The following is a 24425-nucleotide window of genomic DNA, read 5'->3' on the forward strand; positions in this document are numbered from 1 at the left end:
ATTACATGGGTTGTATGAATTGCTACACGGTTGTACCTGATGAGATTTTGACAAGTTTGTACGTAAATAATTTATCGATTCTTTTTATTTTATTATATTTTGTTATCAAATGAAATGTGGCTCCCTATAGAATGATTATTTATTGTAAATTGCAAATTGAAAAAGGACTATGAATAAATTTGTAACATATTGGAAAGTGAGGAATTTCCCGGTTGAGCCTTCGAAATAGAAACGATACGAATGATCTATTGTGATGTCACGTGTGTAGTACTAAGTGCAGGCTACTACGTGTACTGGATAATTGGTCACATGTGTAGTACTAAATGCAGGCTACTACGTGTATCAGATGGTTAGGTCACTGTGTAGTACCAAGTGCAGGCTACTACGTGTACCAGATAATTAGTCGCATGTGTAGTATTAAGTGCAGGCTACTATGCGTACCAGATAGCCTTCTCTACAAGTGTGAAAATATGTGCAGGCAACTGAGTATCAATTATTATTCCGAAGAGTTCAACGAGAAAATCGATTAAGTAAAAATACATGTGAACATGATTATATGATGAATAAGTGCAGGTATATATTTATGAAAATTATGAGCAATGTGCTCGATATTTGAGTGAACTTCGATAAGATAAAATGGATTAAGTGAAATTATGTAAGAGTGAATTTTAGTAGTAAAATAGTGTTGGACAGCAGCAGTTGCATGACTTTGAAAATTCACCAAAAATTGTGTACGTTGAATTAAATTTCAAAAAAATGAAGGAATTAAACATCATGAGTATATTTTCATATAAAAGAAACCGAGGGATTATGTGATATTCTAATTTTTGTGAGATAGTATCAGAATGAATTCGAGATCCCCTGTTCTGTCTTGGAAAAATTGTTAAAAATTTAAAACAAAATAATTATGAGTTATAATTTATATGAATAGAATACCCAATGAGTATACTTTCAAGAGGAATGGATGGGAACATCATCTGAGTCCCGAAATATGAGATAAATAATTTGTAGTGAAGAGAGGTCAGACCTGTTGGACAGGTAAACAGGGGAAACTTTAATGAATAAACTGTACTAATTGGATAAACCAAAAATTCTGGAAATTTTATGGAAGAAAGGTATATGAGTCTAGTTTCAAGGAAAATTAATGAAACTAAATTTAGTGTTTTGTAGCTCCAGATATGAATGATTTAGTAACTGTAACTCGATAAAATAGCTTAACTTGAACATGTGTAATTGTACAATTATAGTGTTTTATCTTAAAAAGCATGTTAGTAATTGCTTATTAATTTCATATGGATTTACTAAGCGTAAAGCTTACCCATACTCTCCATTTCTTTAGTATTGGTAGGTCGGCTTGGGGTTGGAGATCGTCGGAGGCAAAATCACACTATCAAAATATCATTTTTGGGAGAATTAATTCAACTATTAGAAATATCAAGTGAGTGGCATGTATAGGAAGTTGGTTTGTGATATGTATTGTTATTATGAATTTCACCATACGTATCAGTCTGCATTGAGTTATCGTATATGATCATGAGATGTGGTCCTTATCCATTATGGTTTATAAGTTCAATTAATCATGCCATGTCCCATGTTTTGATGTGATGATATAGTTAGCTTTGTTTGTTATGCATGATTGGTAATACATCAGGTAAGTTAAATGCAGACCAATGGATCATGAATTAAATGGAAATGAGTAATGTTGCCTTGAATATGGATGTTTAATGGACAAATTGGTAACTAAAATTCTATGGTATAAAATGAGAAGAAGATTTAGCATGTCTAGTTCTAGTTAATGTAAGAATGTATATTATATAAAGGATGGTAAACAAATATGTTTAAATTGAATAACATGTTATTCCATGATTATGGATGTGTAAGTGCTCATTTATGCCACATTATATGTCTTTAAATATGAGTCTATGCATGTGTTTGAAAAGTTTTGAATTAAATGAAATTTTATGGCCTAGTTTTTTTCTATGTGTATGGTTAAGTCTGGTAATGCCTCGTACCCTATTCCGACCTTGGATACAGGTAAGGTGATACGATCCGCCTCGAGTGAGTCAAGTCGTATTAGTGATTGCCCGATCATCGACAAGAAGTTACGTTAGGTTTAGTTGAGTTGAAGGAATGGTCGAAATGGTAAGAGTGGTATGAACGAAATGGTATGAATGAAATGGTATGATCGAAGGGGTATGAACGAATTGGTCAGTTTAGGTACGAAATGGTAAGAAGAAATGGGTTTGAACTAATGAAGGTGCTTACAAGAACCAATACCGATATGGTATCGACCCGTTATTTTTAAGCCCTTTTAGTTCGGTTTAGAATTATAAAGGAAACCTCGACCCACTATCTAACAAGATAGGAAACTCGGTATGTTTGAACGCCACACTACGGGTAGTGATAAGTTTAGGTTCGACAAAGGAAACGGTTGACACAACTAGATCACTAGGAAAGCCAATCGAATCTTTGAACGAAATGGAGAAAAAGTTGCCTCACAATTTTGGTAGCATAACATTAACAAAGAGTCAAAAGTTCTTTTACATGGACAATTAACAAGTATTTATAGGCCTATAATCTAGGTAGCCGAATGGCCTATCATACTTACAAATTAAGTAAAAGAAATTCTAGAAAATTAATCCTTAATGTGCATGACTAAATTCGGCTATGGAACATGAATTGTGAATGCTTCATGCTTAAGAAATGACAAGTGAATGAACGAAGCTCTAAGGGTCACTTGCTAGGTTCGGCCTCCCTTGTTTAATGAAGCAATTAAGTGACAACATTTAGCCAAAAATCATGAATTAAATGGTGTAACTCCAAGGGCCAAAATAGGCGTGAATGTCGCAACCTGAAGAGTCCATAAGTGTGAACATGGTGAACCAAAAGGACTTGTTGTGTGAACACAATGTGAACAGAATGTAGAGGTTCATGGAAGATGTCATTCGGCCAACCATCTCATGCATGTATTATGTCTCTTTGACCGAATAGTCACTTGTGTAGATGAAGAGGTAGCACAACATTCATGGCTCTTGGTCATTCATGAACCTTTGGAATCAATGTACCTTGCCATTCATGCATTTAACCGATTCATGCATCTTGAGTGTCCATGCACCTTAGCCATCCATGCACCCTCCAAAAGTGATGTCTCTTCAAACCTCATGTGTCCATTGGTGTCCCTACACAAGACATGTGAAAATTTCGGTTAATGTGAACACAAGTAAAAGAATTAAATTCGGCTGTGACTAAATTTAATCAACACCAATTAAGCATGTTAAGACATAATTAATACTACTAATGTGAACTCAATTTATTATAAAGCATATTAAATAAATTTTAATAGACTTATTAAATTTAAGTCAATATCAAATAAATCAAGTCAAGTTGGACTTCATGAGCTGAAATTTAGCTCATGAGCTAAAACCGAGTTGGGCTTGGACTCGTGAGCTGGTAGTGAGATAGACCCGAGCTGAGGAACTGGAAGTGAGCTGAATTCCAAGCTAGTGAGCTGGTTTTGAGCTGAATGTGAGCTGACTTGAGGTGGTGGTGAGCTTGGTGAGCTGAACTGGACTTGCAGGCGAATGTACGGTAAATTCAAAGAGCTAGGATAAGCTTTCTCGGAACGTCCTAATAGTGTTTCATCCCAAAGTTGAGCCACAAAAGCTGCGATAGACTCTTTAAACACCTTGGCTAGAGCTCGAGTGACAGGACCTTGAGGTAGCACCATAGAGTCCTTGCTCGAGCTAGCTGTTGCGTAGGGCATGCTCACATCATAAGGGGTGTTACATTTGGTGGTATCAGAGCTATGGATTAGTCGGTTCTCCGAACTAACCTAGCATGTGTAAAAGTCTAGTTATACATGCCACGGATCCGTGATAGTGTGATGTCTCCCGACACATAAGAGCACTATCTTATTTAGACAAAGGTACTCTCCAACCGAGCTGCACTGACCATGTTCAAGGTGATTGAAGGTATTTGAGTAAAATAATGATTATGATAAGTCTCAGCTCATAAAAGTATGAATAAAATTTTATGATATATATGTGATAACACGTGATATGAAAGTTTATGTTGTGATAAATATCTATATTTGCTTAATGCTCATATGATGTAGTGCACTTGGCTTACTTGACAAGTTGAATGGGATAATTGGAAAATTGGTGTAAACCAACATGAATGTTGTGTTGCCTGAAATGAATGACATGATTTTGACGATGTTGCTATGATGATGAAAGTTGTGTCATATGTATATGTATAAGAAAGTCGAATTGGAGGCCCTACAACCCCTCCCCCTTATCGAAGTGGTGCTTATAATGGAATTTCATGAGATTTGTAGTGAATAAGTTCCAGGTTGAAAAACCAAAGAGTTCAATGATAGAATAATTATAAGTATGATTAGAGATTGAGAATGAGTTGATAAGTAAAGTCAGAGCTAGAAAAGTATCAGGTTGACATAAAGATTATTAGAGCTATGAACTGCCCCAGTTAGAGAATGAATTTACTTTGGTAAATTGAATTACTCAGGTACAAGGTCGAGAAAAGTGTAAATCAAAATTTATTCAGAACTGGTCTTCTTTAGTGAAAGGTCTAACATGAAATTTGTGATGGTAGAACTAGTTGTGGGAAATGATATTTGAAATGTGTAATATCTCAGTGTGACAGTTACGGCTGAACAGATTTAACAGTTTCTTCTAAGATGTTCTATGTATTTATCCGTTCTCAGAAAAATTTCTATAGCTGTTGATCTTTTGAAGAAATTCTCGTTATATGGGAATGTTTTCTATTGGTAGTCTGACTGGTTTATAATTTGTATTGCTATATTTCCTCGGGCATTTTATTACATTTCGTCTGATAAGAATTGATCAGAGGATATGTATGATATTATGATACTGTTTCTTCTACTTGATGCTCAATTTGATATATATGTATGGGAAGATACATTGTTCTTGTTATATTTGATTCCAGTGGGATTAAATGATGTTTTCTTCTGGACTTCTTTTCTCAGAGGAATTTTTGAGATCTTTCATATTTTCCTATGAGTTTGGTTTTTGATTTTCCGGCATGATATCGTATCTTGGATTCCTTTATTCAGTTTTCTTGTTATCTTTATTCCATAATTTGTCAATTATGACTTATGTTCGAAGTGCGTTCTTCAGCTTGTGATAATAATGACAAGCATGACTATACTTCCGATTTGATCTTGGTAATGTGGTGATTTTAGTATTGGAATTTTTCAAATTTTCGTATAAGGATTTGACAATAGTAAAGGCATAAGTGATAAAAGTGCGAGTTTCAATTGGTACGGTGGATTACTTCTCTCAAGTAAGTCAATTATAGTTAATGTCTTCAATTGAGATATTTTGGTTACTTGAGCTAGTGCAATTGAAATGGTTTTGATTAGCGTAAGGAATGAATAGTAAAGGACTACATGATGAATTGTTTAGTAACTAGAAGAAAGGATTACATGAAATGTCATTCAACGGTGTTTAAATCGGCTCGAGTGTTTAATCTGTGTGAATTATTTATTTAAAAGATTTCATATGACAATTATGCCAGGATCATTTTTCCCAAATCTGATAATAGAATTTCATTTCTTTAGGGTAAAAGGCAAATAGTCTGAATGAGAAGTGTATATCTGTTAGAAAATTTTTATATGAGTTAAAGCTACTAAGAATGATAAAGTTTTCATGTTGCGAAAGCTGAAAAGTTTATTACATATTAGTAAGGTTTGGACAGATGAGAATATTGCTAACCAAAGCGTCTGAACTGGACTAGTCTGCATTGAGTAAAGATTTCCTAATTTTCAGTAATGCACTGTGGTATGAAGGGTGATGTGTTTCAAGAAAATAAGGAAAATGTGATAGTGAGTAGTAAACTAAAAGAGTACAGTGAGGATCGACTTCTGATGTTAAATTTCAGATTGAATCGATTCATGGTATTATTATTCGAGGCTTATCTGTAAAGAACTGCATCTGAAGCTCACAGTGAAAATTTGCCTATTTATTCAGGGAGTAATGATGTGTACTGTAATTTGATTCAGATGTTATTGGATTGTGATTTATCGATGATGAAAATTTGTATGATTATTTCAGAAGAGTGCAGGTCCCTTTGATTGCTGGATTTCTTGGAATTCTAGTCTCTATAAACGAAATTGAGATCCGGGTTTTATGTCATGATATCATGGGAAACTGAGAAGCCTTTGAAAATTTAAGAACAATTGGGAGTTGAGTCCGTAAGCTTTCAAATCATATGAGAAATTAAAGAGATGTATTGGAGGCACTGCCTGAGCGAAGGTACTTTGGTATCGAGTATGAGATTGAGGAATCTAAGTGAAGACCACTTTTCTAGTAAGATTTTCGGGGAGGAAAATCCCTAAAGCGGGGAGAGTTGTAAGACCCTGATTTTTGGCCTAGTCATAATAGTAGTTTCAGGACCACAAATCCGACGATGAAAATTTTATTTTTTATTATATTTTTATGATCTACGATTTCACGGAATAATTTCGTTCGAAAACTTTGACATTCGGGCACTTAATTTAGTCAAAAGGACTAAATCATAATGTAACACCCCAAACCTGGCCTGGAAGTTTGGCTCGAATCTGGCATGTCACATTGAAGTGTTTTTCGAAAACTATGTTTCCATTAAAAACCCTTCTTAATAATTAAAAACTTATACCCTTTTTAAACCTTGTTAGAAACCTCAGCTGAATAACATCCGTAACAACTTTGTAAAAATCTTGGCAGTTGCGGAAGCTTGATTTAAAAACAATTGTGGATACGTTATGTTTTGAACAACAGTAGTTGCTTTGGAAAACCGTGTTCTAATACTAGCAATTAAAAGAACAATAAGAAAAATTTCAAATTTGAAATCCAGAAAATTATAACGGCTTTACTACAACCCACATAAAACATTTAAAAGTAAAAATCAAAACTATAAAATAAACAGTGTGTGTGACTTCCTCCAAGCCCCTCGCAGCTCCGATCCGTCTAAGGCTAGAAATTACCTGAAAGGTTAATAAACGGGGTGAGTTTACGAAAACTCAGTGTGAAATCCCCTACTATATAAAAGGAACAATCCGTCATATAAAAGAATTAAAAGTTTGGCCTCAGCCCTACTTACAGTTTCAGTATCAATTGGGCCTTAGCCCACTATAACAGACAGTACCAGATGGGCTTTAACCCATTACAGAATAAGAAACATTGTCAGAACTAGAATTAGAATTAGAATCGAATCGTAATCAGTGTGTAATCGTAATCGTAATCAAGATCGTGCAATGTAATCAAAATCGAATGTGAATGCAATCCCAACCCAATCCACCAGTATACACCCCGTACCAACCTTACACCATGTGGGAGACTACTCGACCCACCCAACCGCTACACACCACGAAATTGCAGCGAGGCGCGGATATTGTGATGAAGTCACCAGATCTGATATTGTGCTTAGGCCACTGAATAGATATATATATATATATATATATATGTGGCAAAACCACCAGATTGCAAATGAGGTCGCGGATATTGTGACGAAGTCACCGAATCGTAAATATGTGGCGAGGCCACCAGATTGCAGCGAGGCTTCCAGAATGCTTCCTCCATCAATATAACCCGTATCCCATGCAGCAGATATACATGTCATGGCATACAACATACAGAATCAGAATATCATGCCCATATTTGAATCAAACAGTCACAGTCAAGTCATTCATATCACCAACTTCTATTCACAATCAAATCCGTCAACCACACAGTCCAAGTCAGTCACTTGCCCACAAGGGCAAAACAATCATTTAACACCTAAGGGTAAAATGGTAATTTTATAAATCGAGGGTAAAACGGTTATTCTATAAATCGAGGGTAAAACGGTAATTTTGTAAATCAAGGATAAAATAGTAATTTTGTAAATTGAGGGTAAAACGGTAATTCTATAAATCGAGGGTAAAATAGTAATTCTATAAATTGGGGGTAAAACTGTAATTTTGTAAATCGAAGGTAAAATAGTAATTTTGCAAATCGAGGGTAAAACGATAATTCTATAAATCGAGGGTAAAACGATAATTTTGTAAATCGAGGGTAAAATAGTAATTTTGTAAATTGAGGGTAAAACGATAATTTTGTAAATCGAGGGTAAAACAGTAATTTTATAAATCGAGGGTAAAACGATAATTCTATAAATCGATGGTACTTTGGTAATTTTACAAGTCGAGGGTATTTTAGTAATTTTACAGGTCGAGGGTATTTCAGTAATTTCACAAATCAGAGGTATTTTGGTAATTTTACAAACTAGGGGTATTTTGGTAATTTTACAAACTAGGGGTATTTTGGTAATTTTATAAACCAAGGGTATTTTGGTAATTCTACCCTACAGGCCATTTCAGTAATGCTAGCCTACAGATATGAGATTCACATAGTCCAACCCAATATTTACTACATAATCAAACAACTTATCCAATTGGGCTCGTAGGCCCATTAGGCCCACATGCCCCGAAGTAGCCATCCTACAGCTAGAGTAGTAAGAAATACACACCTGATTGAAGACTGGAGTTAATCCATGCTTCGAGCACTCTTAGCCGGCACCCAACCCAACCGAGCTCGCCACAAACCAAAAGGGATCAGCCAATAAGGGTACCTTTACTCTCCTCATGTTTCTCTCTATTTAAAGCCAGCTTCGCATCCACTCTTATGTTAGCTTTCCGATGTAGGATCCCTCCATCATCAGAGTTTAAATTCAACACCAATTCTTGCCGCCCCCTGTTAGCAAAATAAATTCTCTTTGCTTGCCATGGGATTGAACCCATGCCTCCCTTAAATGCTCCACACGCTACTTGCCACTAAGCCGAAGGCTTTTGTGTCACAATTTCTCCAACAATATTCTTAAGGCCTACCTACTACACCCGTGGTTTGATTCACTTTAAACCAAAATTTTTGCTAGAGTCCGTGTTTGAACCGTGACTTCTCCAACACTTCTCAAAGACACTTAACCACTAAAACAAGCCTTCATTAACGAAATTTACATGCACAACAAAATATTATAAGCTGCCTTCAAATGCTTCCATGCTTAAGGCCCAAAACTTCTAGGCCCAAATTCTGGGTGTTACAACTCTACCTCCCTTAAAGAAATTTTGTCCCTGAAATTTTCATCTAACAGGGTAGTCGTTTAACATCTACCCTACTACGCTACCGCTGCGCACTCTGATTCTACTATCACTATCACACTTCAATTAGAACTTGAAACATCTCATACATACAACACTTATTCACTGAAGCAGACACATATTTATAACACATATATACAATTTCTATATCCAAACATCACATACACATAAAATAAATACCAAATTTAAATTCAGACCAATATCTAAAGAATCTGCAGTATTTCAATTTCTAAATAGACAAAAGTATTCAGAAGACTTACGGATTCGGCGCCGAAGACTCAGTGTGCCACACTTTTTAGGAGAAATACTTCAAACAGACCACGTGGTTGAAAATAATTTTTTGAAATTCAACCTTTGAAAACCCAATCCACAGCAGAGTTGCTGTAACTTGGCTCTGATACCACTAAATGTAACACCCCAAACTTGGCCTGAAAGTTTGGATCGAATCTGGCATGTCACATTGAAGTGTTTTTCAAAAACCATGTTTCCGTTAAAAACCCATCTTAATAATTAAAAAATTATACCCTTTTTAAACCTTGTTAGAAACCTCAGCTGAATAACATTCGTAACAACTTTGTAAAAATCTTGGCAGTTGCGGAAGTTTGATTTAAAAACAATTGTGGATACGTGATGTTTTGAACAACAGTAGTTGCTTTGGAAAACCGTGTTTTAATACTAGCAATTATAAGAACAATAAGTAAAATTTCAAATTTGAAATCTAGAAAATTAAAACGGCTTTACTACAACCCACATAAAACATTTAAAAGTAATAATCAAAACTATAAAATAAGCAGTGTGTGTGACTTCCTCCGAGCCCTCATGACTCCGATCCGTCTAAGGTGGAAATTACGAAAGGTTAATAAACAGGTGAGTTTACGAAAATTCAGTGTGAAATCCCTACTATATAAAAGGAACGATCGGTCATATAAAAGAATTAAAAGTTTGGCCTCGGCCCTACTTACGATTTCAATATCAATTGGGCCTTAGCCCACTATAATGACATGCACGGATGGGCTTTAACCCATTACGAATAAGAAACATTATCGAACTAGAATCAAAATCGAATCGAATCGGTGATAGAATCGAATCGAATCGAATCGATGTCGAATGTAATCAAAATCGAATATGAATGCAATCCCAACCCAATCCAGCCGTATACACCCCCGTACCAACCTTACACCATGTGGGGAGACTACTCGACCCACCCAACCGCTACACACCACAGAAATTGCCGCGAGGTCGCGGATATTGTGACGAAGTCACCAGATCTGAATATTGTGGTTAGGCCACGAGCAGAGATATATATATATGTGGCGGCCACCGGATTGCAAATGAGGTGCGGATATTGTGACGAAGTCACCAGAACAGATATATGTGGCGAGGCCACCAGATTGCAGCGAGGCTGCCAGAACGCTTCCTCCATCAATATAACCCGTATCCCATGCAACAGATATACATGTCATGGCATACAACATACAGAATCAGAATAGCATGCCATATTTGAATCAAAGAGTCACAGTCGAGTCATTCATATCACCAACATATATTCACAATCAAATCCGTCAACCACATAGTCTGTAACACCCGTGCAGAGACCGCTGTCGAGTCGACACGAGGGTTAACGGGCTTAATCCACTTACTTGCAGTTCATTTTAAAAATTTCCAGACAGTAGGCTAAGCGTGTCACTTGTCACCTTAAAAATCATATCTTGAGCTCCACAACTCGAAAATCAGTTTCGTGATTTTTCCCTAAAACTAGACTCATATATACATCTAAAAATTGTTTTCTAGAATTTTTGGTCGGGCCAATTAGTACAGTTTATTAGTTAAAGTCCCCCATGTTACAGGGATCAACTACACTGATATTTGCGCATTACGACTTGGATATCTCCCTGTACAGGGCTTCAATACTGATGCTGTTTGTTTCTACAAAAACTAGACTCGAAAAGGAATCTGTACATATATGGAATGACTTACAATTATCTCTGGTCAATTTATAATGAATTTCCAAAGTCGGAACAGGGACTCCAGAAGCCGTTCTGGCCCTGTCTCACAAAAACTTAAATATCTCTTAACATACTGTTAATATGATCATTTCGTTACTTTCTTATGAAAATAGACTCGTCAAGGTTCGTTTACATAATTTATTCACTATTTAATTCCATTCCTACTATTTTTAGTGATTTTTCACATCCACGTCACTGCAGCTGTCAGCATCTGTCTTTAAGGTAGGCTTTACCTATTTCATAGTTTCCATGATTCAACTAGCCCTTTTACATATATAGCACAAAATATGATCATGATTAACCATCCCAATGGCTAATCGTTTCCAAACATTCCATACCTCTTAATGATCAACATACAAATGATTATAATACCATGCCCAAAGTGTATATAAGCCATTTTCGCATGGCTATCCAAATTTATACAAAACCAAAGGGGTATGTGACCAATAACAAGAAGGGTAGTCCTATACATGCCATTTCAAAGTTCAACCAAAAGTATACCAAAAGGAGCTTTGATAGTGTGGGCGACTTCAACTTCAAAATCCGAGTCCGATGGTGACGAACCAAAATCTATAAAACAGAGAATCAAAGAAACGGAGTAAGCATTTAATGCTTAGTAAGTTTGAGTTATGAATTTAGACACAACCAAAGTATAGCATTCATGTAGCTAAACAGATAATTTCATATGCACAAATTCTCAATATCATACTTACTTCACATTACCGACCCTTATATTCATACACAAAGATCAACTTAGCTAAAGGCGGTAGCTCATTTATCAACCGGCGAATACTTATTTGTAAGGGCTCAACTAATTCAAAGCACATACGAAACATACCTCATTGTTGGGATTTTACGAGCGTATTAACTGAAATTTTTACAGCAAGATCAATCAATCCCGAATCATGTACCTTCAGAATTTAACCGGATATAGCTACTCGTTCAAATGCCTTGGGACATAGCCGGTTATAGTAACTCGCACAAATGCGTTCGGACTTAACCGGATTTAGTAACTCGACAATGCCTTGGGCTTAGCCCAAATTAGTAACTCGCACAAATGCCTTCGGATCTTAGTCTGGATTTAGTCACTTAGCACAAAGCCTTCGGGACTTAGCCCGGACATCATTCGAATAACCATGCACATTTATCAATAAATCATGACACATTCGTATTCCATTTTCGTTAGCAAAACTCTAACACGAGGCACTTATCACACTTGCAATTTCGGCTCAATAGCCACGCACAAAGAGCATGATTTTGATTTGCTTAAAACATGATCTAATCAAATCATAATCTAAGTTCCATTACTCGAAAACTTACCTCGGATGTTGTCGAACGACTTCAACGGCTATTCGATCACTTTTTCCTTTCCCTTATCCAACTGTGGTCCTCTAAGCTCTTGAGCTAATTCAAACAAATTTAACTTATTAAAGTCTCATTTTGCTAGCTTATGGCCGAATATGACAAGGAGTTTGATAGGTCATATGGCCACCTTTTAGCTCAAATACACAATGATCATACGCATTTTTAATCACATCAATCAATTTAGTACAATTCATTCGAACATCAAAAGAGAAGCTCAAGGTACTTAGCCCATATATACATTAGACATTAGAGTCACATATGTACGAAATCACGAATCGAATTCAACATACTAGCTAATATTTCCCCCTTAGCCAAATTTTCTAAGTCAAGCTAAAGCCATCAATAGGCCACCTATGGCCGAACATACACATCAACTCATATACTCATTCATGTGGCCAAACATACATGTCTATGTTGGGGCCGATTGCAACACTTAATACATTCTACAAGTATGATCACTTGTATTGACTAAACACCATTTTGTTTCAAGTTCAAAACTTGGCTAATACACACATATACACTAGTAAATCAAACACTAGCATTTGTACTTCACCTTACTACCATTTCTCATCCAATAACGTGAACAACAACATATTTCCCTTCTACTTCCTACCATGGCCGAATGCATCACAACACCATACCATTTCAATTTTGGTCATGGTTGAACAAGGAACTTAATGTCTCACTCAAGGATGCTAAAAGGGAGATTCAAGAGTCATCAATCCACTATCACATGCATCATTACAAGCTTCACTTTTAGCATGCAAATAACATCAAAACAAATCCACCTTAGCCGAATATCATCTCCATGACATAGTAAAGATTTGAACCATGGGCTAGTTAGAACTCAAGCTAACAAAAAAAACATGCATGAATCTCATGGCACAACATCAAACTTACCTTCACCTAGCTACAAGCATGGCGAATCTCTTCAACATTTCCTCCTTCTTTCTTTTGAATTTTCGGTCAAGAAGAATGAAAAAGGATGGACACATTTTTTTTCTTTTGTTTTCTTCATTTTCTTTCTCCTTTCTTTTTTTTCCATTTCTTTATTACTAACTTTATTTTATTGTTTCCTCCCATGATGCACCAACACAACATGTCTATAACATGTTTTGCCCATCATCCTTTGTCCACCCTAATGTCATGGCCGGCCACTACTAGATGGGGGGGAAATTGACATGCAAGTCCCCCCTTTTTCAACATGCACTAATAGGTCCTTATGTTTTGATCTATCACATTTCAAAAGTGTCACACATAAGTCCTATTGACTAAATTCACATGCAATTTACTAAATCGAAGCTTAAAATTTTCACACATTTATTTTAGACAATAAATATCATATTCAAATAATTTAGTGACTCGGTTTAGCGGTCCCGAAACCGCTTTCCTACTACGGTCACTTTAGGGCTGTCACAACTCTCCCCCACTTAAGAAATTTTCGTCCCCGAAAATCTTACCGGTAAATAAGTTTGGGTATCGTTCTTTCATGGCATTCTCGGTTTCCCAAGTAGCTTCTTCGACTCCGTGTTTGAGCCATAACACCTTTACTAACGGAACCCTTTTGTTTCGCAACTCTTTCACTTCATGAGCTAGGATACGAATCGGTTCTTTTTCATAACTCAAGTCAAATTGAATTTCAACTTCTGATGGATTAATCACGTGTGACGGATCGGATCTATAACGTCGAAGCATCGAAACATGAAAGACGTCGTGAATCTTTTCAAGTTTAGGGGGGAAAATCAATCTATATGCAACTAGACCAACTCGTTCGGAGATTTCGTATGGCCCAATAAATCTCGGGCTCAACTTGCCCTTACGGCCAAATTTGAGCATCTTTTTTCAAGGCGAAACTTTAAGAAACACTTTATCTCCCACCTGATATTCAATGTCTTTTCGTTTCAAATCCGCATATGATTTCTGACGATCTGTGGCTGCCTTCAGACTTTCACGGATTACCTTTACTTTCCATTCAGCATCTTTAATCAAATCAACTCCAAAAATTTTACTTTCACCGAGCTCGGTCCAAAACAATGGCGTACGGCATTTTCGACCATACAAAGCCTCGTAAGGTGCCATCTTAATACTTGACTGAAAACTATTGTTGTAAGCGAATTCAATCAAAGGTAAATACCGTTCCCATGAACCACTAAACTCGAGGATGCAACATCTCAACATATCCTCAAGTATCTGAATTATCCGCTCAGATTGACCACCGGTTTGTGGATGAAAAGCGGTGCTAAAATGCAGCTTGGTACCCAAAGCTTCTTGAAATTTCTTCCAAAATCGTGAGGTGAATCTCGGATCTCTATCCGACACGATAGAAATAGGTACCCCGTGTAATCTCACAATCTGAGAAACATATAATTCAACTAATTTATCCATTGAAAAATCCGTGCGTACGGGGATAAAGTGAGCCGACTTAGTCAATCTATCAACAACGACCCAAATCGCATCTTTCTTACTTGCCGACACTGGCAACCCAGATACAAAATCCATCGTTACTCGATCCCATTTCCATTCAGGTATCATGATCGGTTGGAGTAAACCCATAGGCACTTGATGTTCCGCCTTCACTTGCTAACATATTAAACACTTCGAAACAAAATCATAAATGTCTCGTTTCATACCATGCCACCAAAATTGACGTCTTAGGTCGTGGTACATTTTCGTACTCCCCGGGTGAATTGACATTCGGCTACAATGAGCTTCGTTCAGAATCATCGAAATGAGTTCTGAATTTCTTGGAACACACAACCAATTTCGTACCTCAAACAATCGTCATCATCAATTTGAAACTCCGATTCCACATTGAACACATTCAGCCCGTTTGCAACCAACTTATAAATCGACTTTTTGAGCTTCACGAATTTGATGAATCAATAATGGTTTGGCCTTTAATTCGGCTACTAACACATTGTCAGGTAGAACAGACAAGTGTACATTCATTGCTCGTAAAGCAAACAGTGATTTCCGGCTTAAGGCATCCGCAACCACATTAGCCTTTCCCGGGTGATAATCAATGACAAGCTCATAATCTTTTAACAACTCGAGCCAACGTCTTTGTCGCAGATTGAAGTCTCTTTGAGTCATCAAATATTTGAGACTTTTGTGATCCGAAAATACATGGCACTTCTCACCAAATAAGTAATGTCGCCATATTTTCAAGGTGAATACGATGGCAGCTAATTCGAGATCATGAGTCGGATAATTTTTCTCATGTGGCTTTAATTGTCTCGACGCATAGGCCACAACTCGACCTTCTTGCATCAATACGCAACCTAACCCAAGTAGGGAGGCGTCACTATAGATGACAAACTCTTTGCCCGATTCGGCTGCACTAAAATTGAGCTTCAGTCAAATAAGTTTTCAGTTGATCAAAACTTTTCGACATTTTTCCGTCCATTCGAACTTAACATCTTTTGAAGTAGCTCCGTCATGGGTGTGGCTATCATCGAGAAACCTTTTACAAACCGTCGGTAATGTAAGCAAGTCCCAAAAAGCTCGAACCTCAATAATATTTCTGAGGCTTCCAGTTAAGTATGGCTAAAATTTTGCTCGGGTCAACTTGAATACCGATGCGGATACCACATGACCCAAGAAGCTAACCTCTCTTAACCGAACTCACACTTCTCGAACTTAGCATATAATTGCTTATCCCGTAAAATTTGCAATACTAATCTCGGTGCTCGGCATGTTCGGTCTCATCTCTTGAATAGACCAAGATGTCGTTAATGAACACAACTACGAACCGGTCCAAATCATGTCAAGATCCGATTCATCAAATCCATAAATACCGCGAGGGCATTAGTGAGCCCAAGCGGCATCACTAAGAACTCGTAGTGGCCGTATCTCGCTCGAAAGCGTTTTGGGTATATCCGAATCTCGAATTATGGCTGGTAATACCCGATCTCAAATCTATCTTTGAAAACACTAAGGCTCCCTTTAGTTGATCAAACAAATCATCAATGCGTGATAGCGGATATTTATTCTTTATCGTCACTTTATTCGGTGACGATAGTCAATGCACATCCTCATGGTTCCGTCCTTCTTTTCACAAATAATCTTGGTGCACCCCAAGGTGAGAAACTTGGTCGAGCGAAACCTCTATCCGTCAACTCTTGCAATCGAGCTTTCAATTCTTTTAACTCGGTTGGTGCCATACGATCTGAGCTATTGAAATTGGCGTAGTCCCAGGTACAAGCTCAATACCAAACTCTACTTCCCGAACAGGTGGTAAACCCGGTAATTCTTCGGGAAAAACATCCGGGTATTCACAAACCACCAGCACAGATTCGGGTTTCTTTTTCAATTCTTTGTCATCAAGTACATACGCAAGGTATGCTTCGCACCCCTTTCTTACATATTTCTGGGCCAACATTGCGATATTACGGTGGCAACCCCTTTAAGTCCGTAGACTCAACCGGATTATCTCGTTATTTGCACATCTCAAATCAATAGTCTTGCTTTTCAATTCACAACCGCATCATGCACGGTCAACCAATCTAAACCGAGGATAACATCAAATTCATCAAGCAACAATGACATCAAGTCCGTGGGAAAATAGGAACCTCAAGTACTAGGGACATTTCTTACACACTTTATTGACAAGCACGTAATGACCCAAGGATTTGACACCGAATTACGAACTCGAGAGACTCAATAGGTAAAGTCTTCTTGGATGCTAAGGTTTCGCATATATAAGAATGAGTAGAACCAGGGTCAATCAAAGCAATCACATTAGTATCAAAGAGAGTAAAAGTACCGGTAATAACATCTGGCGAGGAAGCATCCTCGCGTGCGTGTATGGCATAAGCCCTAGTAGGAGCACGAGCCTCAGATCTGGTGGTAGCATCTCTAGATCCTCTCTGACCGCCACTAGCATTGCCCGTATTCCTAGATGGTCTACCCCAAGCAGTGGTAGCACCCAGTTTCCCACTCTGATTTACATTCTGTTCAGACAATCTCGGGCAATCTTTGATAAAGTGGTCGGCTAACCCGCACTTGTAACAGGAGCGGTCATGGAATCTACAGCTCCCCGAGTGCCATTTACTGCAATACCGACACTCCGTTCTGTCTCGACGATCATTTCCAACACTGGCGTCTGAAGTGACTCGTGCACTCACAGGGGGTCGATCACGGTCTCGTCTAGAAAAACCCAATGTGTCTCTAGATCACCCCAAATCCTCTCTAAATTTCTTCGATGGCTGTTGAAAGGGCCTCCCCGAAGACCTCTTCTGAAACTCCTTTGCTCCCATATCGCCTTTTCTTTTCTCCATCTTGAGCTCCTCGGCTTTGCAAGCTCGCTCAACAAGTACCACAAATTCTCGGATTTCCAAGATGCCAACATGCAGCTTTATATCATCATTTAGTCCATCCTCGAAACGTTTACACATTACGGCTTCTGAGGAAATGCATTCTCGTGCACACCGGCTAAGCCTCACAAATTTTCGTTCATAGTCGATAACCGACATGGAACCTTGTTTAAGCTCAAGAAATTCCTTCCGTTTTTGATCCATAAATCTTTGACTGATATACTTTTTTCGAAGCTCGGTTTGGAAAAACTCCCAAGTTACTTGCTCTCTAGGCACAACAAAAGTCAACGTATTCTACCAATAGTAGGCAGAATCACGTAGCAAGGAGATAGTACACTTTAGGCACTCATCGGGTGTGCAAGATAGCTCATTGAGTACCCGGATAGTGTTGTCCAACCAAAATTCAGCTTGCTCGGCATCATCGCTGTCCCTAGCCTTAAATTCGGTGGCCCCATGTTTTCGGATTCTGTCAATTGGGGGCTTATTTGACCTTATTTGGTCAGTTACCGGAGGTATTGTAGGTGCGGGGGTTGTGTTTGTCGGGAATGGAGGTTGTGGAACAGCCGTATTAGTTCGAATGTATTGGTTGAACCAATCATTCATCACGCTATAAAAAGCTTGCCTAGCCTCATCATTCGGATTGCTAGCAATAGGTTGAGAGTCCGCCGGTGCTGTCCCTTGCGCGGGAGCAGGCGCTACACTCTCAAGATCATCAGCTACCGCTCGGTCGGGATCGGGATCCATTACTATAAATAAACACATTTGCAAATGTCAGAAACCACCACACTATCAAATAATCACAAAATGGCATGTACAGCTAGACCCACATGTATTACGGTAGTCCTAGAATCAACTAAACCATAGCTCTGATACCAATAAAACTGTAACACCCTGTACCCGAGACCGTTGCCGGAGTCGGACACGAGGGGTTAACGGGCTTAATCAACTTACTTGCACAGTTCATTTTAAAAATTTCCAGATAGCCGGCTAACTGTGTCACTGTCACCTTAAAAATCATATCTTGAGCTCCACAACTCGAAAATCAGTTTCGTGATTTTTCCCTAAAACTAGACTCATATATACATCTAAAAATTGTTTTCTAGAATTTTTGGTCGGGCCAATTAGTACAGTTTATTAGTTAAAGTCCCCCATGTTACAGGGATCAACTACACTGATATTTGCACATTACAACTTGGATATCTCCCTGTACAGGGCTTCAATACTGATGCTGTTTGTTTCTACAAAAACTAGACTCGAAAAGGAATCTGTACATATATGGAATGACTTACAATTATCTCTGGTCAATTTATAATGAATTTCCAAAGTCGGAACAGGGACTCCAAAAGCCGTTCTGGCCCTGTCTCACAAAAACTTAAATATCTCTTAACATACTGTTAATATGATCATTTCGTTACTTTCTTATGAAAATAGACTCGTCAAGGTTCGTTTACATAATTTATTCACTATTTAATTCCATTCCTACTATTTTTAGTGATTTTTCACATCCACGTCACTGCAGCTGTCAGCATCTGTCTTTAAGGTAGGCTTTACCTATTTCATAGTTTCCATGATTCAACTAGCCCTTTTACATATATAGCACAAAATATGATCATGATTAACCATCCCAATGGCTAATCGTTTCCAAACATTTCCATACCTCTTAATGATCAACATACAAATGATTATAATACCATGCCCAAAGTGTATATAAGCCATTTTCGCATGGCTATCCAAATTTATACAAAACCAAAGGGGTATGTGACCAATAACAAGAAGGGTAGTCCTATACATGCCATTTCAAAGTTCAACCAAAAGTATACCAAAAGGAGCTTTGATAGTGTGGGCGACTTCAACTTCAAAATCCCGAGTCCGATAGCTGATGAACCAAAATCTATAAAACAGAGAATCAAAGAAACGGAGTAAGCATTTAATGCTTAGTAAGTTTGAGTTATGAATTTAGACACAACCAAAGTATAGCATTCATGTAGCTAAACAGATAATTTCATATGCACAAATTCTCAATATCATACTTACTTCACATTACCGACCCTTATATTCATACACAAAGATCAACTTAGCCAAAGGCCGGTAGCTCATTTATCAACTGAGTGAATACTTATTTGTAAGGGCTCAACTAATTCAAAGCACATACGAAACATACCTCATTGTTGGGATTTTACGAGCGTATTAACTGAAATTTTTACAGCAAGATCAATCATTCCCGAATCACGTACCTTCGGAATTTAACCGGATATAGCTACTCGTTCAAATGCCTTCGGGACATAGCCCGGTTATAGTAACTCGCACAAATGCCTTCGGGACTTAACCCGGATTTAGTAACTCGCACAATGTTTTCGGGCTTAGCCCGGAATTGGTAACTCGCACAAATGCCTTCGGGCTTAGCCCAGAATTAGTAACTCGCACAAATGCCTTCGGATCTTAGTCCGGATTTAGTCACTTAGCACAAAGCCTTCGGGACTTAGCCCGGACATCATTTCGAATAACCATGCACATTTATCAATAAATCATGACACATCCGTATTTCATTTTCGTTAGCAAAACTCTAACACGAGGCACTTATCACACTTGCAATTTCGGCTCAATAGCCACGCACAAAGAGCATGATTTTGATTTGCTTAAAACGTGATCTAATCAAATCATAATCTAAGTTCCATTACTCGAAAACTTACCTCGGATGTTGTCAAACGGCTTCAACGGCTATTCGATCACTTTTTCCTTTCCCTTATCCAACTGTGGTCCTCTAAGCTCTTGAGCTAATTCAAACAAATTTAACTTATTAAAGTCTCATTTTGCTAGCTTATGGCCGAATATGACAAGGAGTTTGATAGGTCATATGGCCACCTTTTAGCTCAAATACACAATGATCATACACATTTTTAATCACATCAAGCAATTTAATACAATTCATTCGAACATCAAAAGAGAAGCTCAAGGTACTTAGCCCATATATACATTAGACATTAGAGTCACATATGTACGAAATCACGAATCGAATTCAACATACTAGCTAATATTTCCCCCTTAGCTGAATTTTCTAAGTCAAGCTAAAGCCATCAATAGGCTACCTATGGCCGAACATACACATCAACTCATATACTCATTCATGTGGCCGAACATACATGTCTATGTTGGGGCCGATTGCAACACTTAATACATTCTACAAGTATGGTCACTTGTATTGACTAAACACCATTTTGTTTCAAGTTCAAAACTTGGCTAATACACACATATACACTAGTAAATCAAACACTAGCATTTGCACTTCACCTTACTACCATTTCTCATCCAATAACGTGAACAACAACATATTTCTCTTCTACTTCCTACCATGGTGAATGCATCACAACACCATACCATTTCAATTTTGGTCATGGTTGAACAAGGAACTTAATGTCTCACTCAAGGATGTTAAAAGGAGATTCAAGAGTCATCAATCCACCATCACATGCATCATTACAAGCTTCACTTTTAGCATGCAAATAACATCAACACAAATCCACCTTAGCCGAATATCATCTCCATGACATAGTAAAGATTTGAACCATGGGCTAGTTAGAACTCAAGCTAACAAAAAAACATGCATGAATCTCATGGCACAACATCAAACTTACCTTCACCTAGCTACAAGCATGGCGAATCTCTTCAACATTTCCTCCTTCTTTCTTTTGAATTTTCGGTCAAGAAGAATGAAAAAGGATGGACACATTTTTTTCTTTTGTTTTCATCATTTTCTTTCTCCTTTTTTTTTTCCATTTCTTTATTACTAACTTTATTTTATTGTTTCCTCCCATGATGCACCAACACAACATGTCTATAACATGTTTTGCCCATCATCCTTTGTCCACCCTAATGTCATGGCTACCACTACTAGATGGGGGAAATTGACATGCAAGTCCCCCCCTTTTTCAACATGCACTAATAGGTCCTTATGTTTTGATCTATCACATTTCAAAAGTGTCACACATAAGTCCTATTGACTAAATTCACATGCAATTTACTAAATCGAAGCTTAAAATTTTCACACATTTATTTTAGATAATAAATATCATATTCAAATAATTTAGTGACTCGGTTTAGTGGTCCCGAAACCGCTTTCCTACTAGGGTCACTTTAGGGCTGTCACATAGTCCAAGTCAGTCACTTGCCCACAAGGGCAAAACAATCATTTAACACCCTAGGGGTAAAATGGTAATTTTATAAATAGAGGGTAAAATGGTAATTCTGTAAATTGAGGATAAAATAGTAATTTTGTAAATCAAGGGTAAAACGATAATTCTATAAATCGAGGGTAAACAGTAATTCTGTAAATCGAGGGTAAAATGATAATTTTGTAAATCGAGGGTAAAATGGTAATTCTATAAATCAAGGGTAAAACGGTAATTTTGTAAATTGAGGGTAAAATAGTAATTCTGTAAATCAAGGGTAAAACGGTAATTCTGTAAATCAAGGGTAAAAATAGTAATTCTGTAAATCGAGGGTACTTTGGTAATTTTACAAGTCGAAGGTATTTCAGTAATTTTACAGGTCGAGGGTATTTCAGTAATTTCACAAATCAGAGGTATTTTGGTAATTTTACAAACCAGGGGTATTTTGGTAACTGTATAACCCAAGAGTATTTTGGTAATTCTACCCTAAAAGGCATTTCAGTAATGCTAGCCTACAGATATGAGATTCACATAGTCCAACCCAATATTTACTACATAATCAAACAACTTATCCAATTGGGCCCGTAGGCCCATTAGGCCCACATGGCCACTTTTAGCCCATCGCGGCCCAAAGTAGCCATTCTACAGCTAGAGTAGTAAGAAATACACACCTAATTGAAGACTGGAGTTAATCCACGCTCCGAGCACTCTTAGCCGGTGCCCAACCCAACCTAGCACGCCACAAAGCAAAAGGGATCAGCCAATAAGGGCACCTTTACTCTCCTCATGGTTCTCTCTATTTAAAGCCAGTTTCGCATCCACTCTTATGTTAGCTTCCCGATGTGGGATCCCTCCATCATCAGAGTTTAAATTCAACACCAACTCTTGCCGCCCCCTGTTAGCAAAATAAATGCTCTTTGCTTGCCATGGATTCGAACCCATGCCTCCCCTTAAATGCTCCACACGCTACTTGCCACTAAGCCAGAAGGATTTTTGTGTCACAATTTCTCCAACAATATTCTTAAGGCCTACCTACTACACCCAGGGTTTGATTCACCTTAAACCAAAATTTTTGCTAGAGTCTAGGTTTGAACCCAGAACTTCTCCAACACTTCTCATCACACTTAACCACTAAAACAAGCCTTCATTAACGAAATTTACATGCACAACAAAATATTATAAGCTGCCTTCAAATGCTTCCATGCTTAAGGCCCAAAACTTCTAGGCCCAAATTCTGGGTGTTACACGTAAAAAGTGAAAAAATTGAGTTCTACATACTAGAGGTGTCCAATTCTTATGAAATTTTAAATTGAGGGACGTTAAATGGTAATTAGACCATTGGTTAATTGCTGGACAAAAATAGTCATAAAATGGGTGTAATAAAATATTTTAAAGTTAGGGCTCTTTTGGTAAACTAATAATTAAAAGAATTAAAAAGGAAAATAAGCCAAATTTGTAATGCCCCATACCCGAGACCATCGCCGGAGTCGAACACGAGGTGTTAATAGACTTAATTCATTACTTAAACAGCTCAAACAATTTATTTTTAAAATTTTCAGTCAAGGTAGCAATCTGCGTCACAGTCGCTTAAAAATTCATATCTCGAGTTCCAAAACTCAAAATCCAATTCCGTAAATTTTCCCTAAAACTAGACTCATATATATATTTACTAAATGTTTTCTAGAATATTTGGTCCAGCAAATTCGTACAGTTTATTAGTTAAATTCTCCCCTATTTCAGGGTTCGACTGCTCTGACCTTTGTGTATTACGAATCCGATATCTCCTTGTACAGAGTTTCAATGACTATGACGTTTGTTTCTAATAAAACTAGACTCAATAAGGAGTCTGTACATATAAATCATGACTTATAATTATCTTTGAAAAATTTATGGTGAATTTCCAAATTTAGAACAGGGGATCTAGAAATCGCTCTGGACCTGTTTCACAAAAATTTAAACATCTCATAAAATATAACTCGTATACCTGTTTTGTTCCATCCATATGAAAATAGACTCATAATTCTTCAATTCCATATTTTATTCATCATCTAATTGTATCTCTACTATTTTTAATGATTTTTCAAACTCACATCACTGTTGCTGTCTGAATCTATTTTATGGTAAATTTTACCTATTTCATGGTTTCCATGGATTAGCTAGCAATTTAGCATACATAACACCAAATATGATCATGATTAGCCATTCCAATGGCTAATCATTACCAAGCATTTCCATACCACTCAATAACCATATCATAAGACCATATATACAAAATGATTATAATGCTATACATGCCATACTCAAAATATACAAGCCATTATGCCAAGATGGTATACGGATAGTGTGAGTGTGCCTCCGACCGTTCCCGATTTCCGAGCTGGCTTGTCAACACTGTTCAAAGTATTCATTTCACAAAACT

This window comes from Gossypium arboreum, chromosome 10, assembly GCF_025698485.1.
Source record: "Gossypium arboreum isolate Shixiya-1 chromosome 10, ASM2569848v2, whole genome shotgun sequence".
NCBI lineage: Eukaryota > Viridiplantae > Streptophyta > Magnoliopsida > Malvales > Malvaceae > Gossypium > Gossypium arboreum.